The following is a 4366-nucleotide window of genomic DNA, read 5'->3' as shown; positions in this document are numbered from 1 at the left end:
TATAAACTTTTTTTTCATCATTTAAAGGATGACATTTTAAATACTTTTTGGGCTGCACAGAAGGGTCATGCTCCTAAATTATGGGCTGAAGCTACCATAGTGTTTTTTTGTAAGAAGGGTAAAGACCCGGATTGGCTGAATCATATCGCCCGATTTCGCTGCTGAATTGCGATAGTAAAATATACTCTAAGATATTGGCAAATCGTTTATCCAAGGTAATTAGCTGATTAGTCTCTGTAAACCAACATAGGTTTATACCATATCGAGGGACTGTCACCCATGTAAATAAAGTGATTACATTGTTTGATGTTGCCCATACTGAAAAACGAGATCTAGGGCTAATTTTATTGGATGCGGAGAAAGCATTTGATTGGGTGGAGTGGGAGTATTTATGGCAACTGATGTGTCGTATTGGTTTTGAACAGGGATTCCAGACTGCTCTACAGGTTTTACATACCGCACCGATCAGCAGATTTACTGCTATGGGGCTATTTTCAGAGTCTGTGAGAATTACTAGAGGTACTGGGCAAGGCTGCCCCTGCTCGCCACTTTTGTTTGCCTTATATATTAATCCTTTTGTTAAGCAGATGGGCAACAATCCCCGTATTAAACCTTTTTATGTAAATGATATCCCATTTTCTGTTTTAGCTTATGCGGACAACATTGCAGTGACATTGGCTGATCCATCTCTTGCACTCAAAGAGATTGAGCAACTAGCAATATTGTTGGCCAGGTGTCTGGTTATAAACTTAATGTGACCAAAACACAAATGCTTTGTTCAGAAAGCATTGCCTTGCAGGATATTAGAGTGTTAAAAGAGATGACTTATTTGGGCATTAAAATAAGAACATCAATGTCAGAGGTGGTGGATGCTAACTGGAATGCTTTGATTCAGAAGGTTAAGGGTTTGCTTGATAAAAGGGGACGGTTACATCTTACCTTAATTGGTAGAAGTAACATCATTAAAATTAATATTTTACCTAAGGCTCGATATATAATTAGATCAATTCCCTTGGAGGTGGCAGGTGCTCAGCTGCAACATCTTCAATCTCTGTGTGCGACGTTTATTTGGGCCACTGGAAAATCAAGAAGCTTCCAGTTGAGAGAGGTGGCTTAGCCATTTCGGAATTTGCCTTATATTTTTATGTATGTTTTTGGTAAAAATGCAGATTTTATTGACAGGGAAAAGAATGACCTTTACAGCAGAGGCCTACTCGATTTTTGAGATTTTGTTGAGATCTAAGACTTGACGATGCCTATTCAAAGGAATTGATGGTAGTTATTTCAAGCGAACAAGATTTAAAGTTGTGGAAGGAGCTTTTAAAATATGGAACAGAATACGAAAACTTTGTTTACTGGAGAAATTATCATATTACACTCCCATGAATGCTGTGAAGATTCTTCCTCCTATTTTTTGGGATAGTGTAGCCCATGCATGGAGAAATAAAGGTATTACATTAATAGGGGATTTTTATGCAAAGGGGGGGTTACTTATGTCTTTTGAAGAACAAGGGACAATTTATAATTTGTCCAATCTTCAGTTTTTTTAATTTCTCCAAATTTGTGATTACTTATCTCGGAGGAAAGGTATGATCGCTCCCAATTCTATTGTTGAGGCTGTAAGGCAGCAGGAGAAAATTGGAGTGTTGTATAAGATATTATTATCATATAGAGCAGATAACTTAGGGAAACATAATGCTAAAGGGTCAAAAATTTTAGGTGAGCATAATATATCTATTGAGGATGCCATTGCCAGATCTTGGGTTGTGTTAATGTCAGTTAATTTGAAAGTGCAATTCTTTAAGACTGTGTTTGATTTGTATTATACCCCTGCCCGTATGTTTAAGTGGGGGGAGTTCATGATGGAAAATGTTTCCGCTGCCGGTGAGATAATGCTGATAACTTTCATATTTTCTTTAGTTGTTGTAAACTGCCCAGATTTATAATGAATATAGAGACATTTATGTTTACAATCACTGAGAGCCCGTTGAGGAATACACCCACCATAATGTTATTAGGGATGGGGTTGGAAACTGATAAATGTACTCCATTGAACAAATATCGCAATTTGATTTTTGTTGCAATGACAGTTGCTCGGCTGTGAATTGCTTCTAATTGGCTTCAAACTGAACCCCCACAATTTGAGGTCTGGCGGGCTAAAATGTATAATTTTTTTAATTGAGAATCAAGTTTATTTTCTGTTAAGGGCGCAAAAAAACGCAAGATTGGTTTGAGTATATGGGGTGCTTTTGTTGACCATATATGAATTTGTGATATTGTTATAACTTATTGTTATAAGTTGTACTGTTTTTTGTACTCAACTGTGGACCAATAAATAAAAAATTAAAAAAGAAAAAAAAGAAAGCTGCAGCTCGAGTAAAAATCTACTAGAGCGGCAGGAAAGAGAAAGCTGAATCCGCTTGCGCTGTGCAAGGTGCCGTTTGCAATGATAGTGTGCATAGTTCAATCACCATGAACAGCATTTTTCTATGGAACTCTGCCGCTTGCCGAGCTCCGCATAGTGAGACGGAGTTCTTTTTGCGTAGCTCCGCGTAGTGATTATCTGCAAACTCCGCCCACGGTTAATTACCACTAACTACTGGAGACCCAGGGAGGTCTACCCCCTTACCAGTTGCCGAGTAAGTGCTTCCCCCTCCTTCATATTGGCACCTTCTTTGGGGGCATTGTGGTGTTTTTGGCAGCTCGGGGTAAAACTTTGATGGATACCCTCGCTCCTCACCTGGAAAGAGGAGTAGAATGAGAGATCCCCAAGTGGGAAGAAACCATCCTGAGTTACCCCATTTCATGGAGTAGGAGGGCATGTAGCTCAAGGAGCCTACGAGGGGGTGCCACTCTTACTGTGGCTGTAACATATGATAGTGTGCACAATGGTAATTCTTATGTTTTTGTGCCCTGATGTAATGTTGCCTATTGAAGGGATATTCACAGTGGTGATAGATTTCTAATGTGTGCACTCTACAGGTATTTACTATGGTGCACTTCTGATAATGTTTATGCATAATATGTTATGCTCAGTGTGATCCTGCCAGTAGTTACTGGTTACCCCAACTGATGTTTATGACCATGGGCCGATTGTCTAAGTGATTTATATAATCCCTGTGAAGTCATGACAAGTACCTAGTGGCACAGTAATATATATGTGATTGCAGTAGCGGCTCCTCGAGGGAGTGCTGCGGGGTGGTGGAGCGGGGGAGGGGCAGGGTGGGGGCTAGTAAACTCCGGAATGCCGCCGGAGTTGAGTGAAGAAATAAATAAATAAAAGAAATTATAATGCACGCTGCTCCGCCGATTTGGCATTGCAGCGTGCGCAATGTAATTCATTTTATTTCTTTACTCAACTCCAGTTGGAGGCATTCCAAAGTTTACTACTCCCCCACCCTACCCCTCCCCTGCCCCGCTCACCACCCGCAACACTCCCTCGAGGAGCCGCCACTGTGTGTTTGTGATCTAATGTGTTTTTATGGAAAATTCAAAGGATATTTTTATATCACCTTGTGTGGAGTCTCTTCTGTGGTGTGCCTAGTGTGTCACTGTTGTTTGAGTGTGTTGTGCAAACGCTTTACACAGTGCCTCTGGTATAAACCTGACTGTGCTGCCAAGCTACCAAGTGGTGAGCAGGGGTTATCTTCAGTATGTAACTCCCCTGTCCTGACTTGGGTGGTGGGTTCTGCCTGGCTTAGCTGCATACCCTAGTCAATCAGAAACCCCATTTCTAAAATCAGCAAAATATGAGGCTAAAGCTAACGAGACATAAGGCAAATGGGCAGCATTGGCCTATTAGAATATTAAAGAAAGTGGCAGGCCCAATCAATCACAGTTTGCCTGATGGGCAATGGTTAGCAAAACATGAATCAGACTAATGGGCCGAGGCAAGCAGAAAACGAGGGAGAGGGTCTATATTGATCAGTGATAAGATTATCAAATGTGAATTGCAAAGACATAGATTGTAGGCATGGTTAGCTATGCGTAGTAGGATATGACGCTGAAGGACATGCACTTGCTAGTAACACACTCAATATAGTCACCATATTCATATTTGAATACTCAAATGACTAATAGTGAACAAAGCAAGAAATCAAGCATAATACCCAAATATCAGCAGTACAAAAGGTAGAGGCAAAGTAATCTCTGGCTGTGTGTACTTTTGGTGCATGACATTTAGGTTAATGTAATCTTTGACTTTCTTTGCTGTTTCTCTTCTACAACATCTTAAACTAGCTGTGTTGTTTTCCTTTTTCAATTCAGCAAAACCAGTGCCAGCATGTTATGCCATTAAATGTCAGGTATGACAACATAGCTATGATTTTTCCCAAGCCACGGTTCAACAATTTCAGCTTCTAAAGGA

The sequence above is a fragment of the Lissotriton vulgaris genome, chromosome 3_1 (assembly GCF_964263255.1).
Source record: "Lissotriton vulgaris chromosome 3_1, aLisVul1.2, whole genome shotgun sequence".
Classification (NCBI taxonomy): Eukaryota; Metazoa; Chordata; class Amphibia; order Caudata; family Salamandridae; genus Lissotriton; species Lissotriton vulgaris.
The sequence above is the reverse complement of the archived record's forward strand: the minus strand, read 5'-3'. Positions refer to the sequence as shown.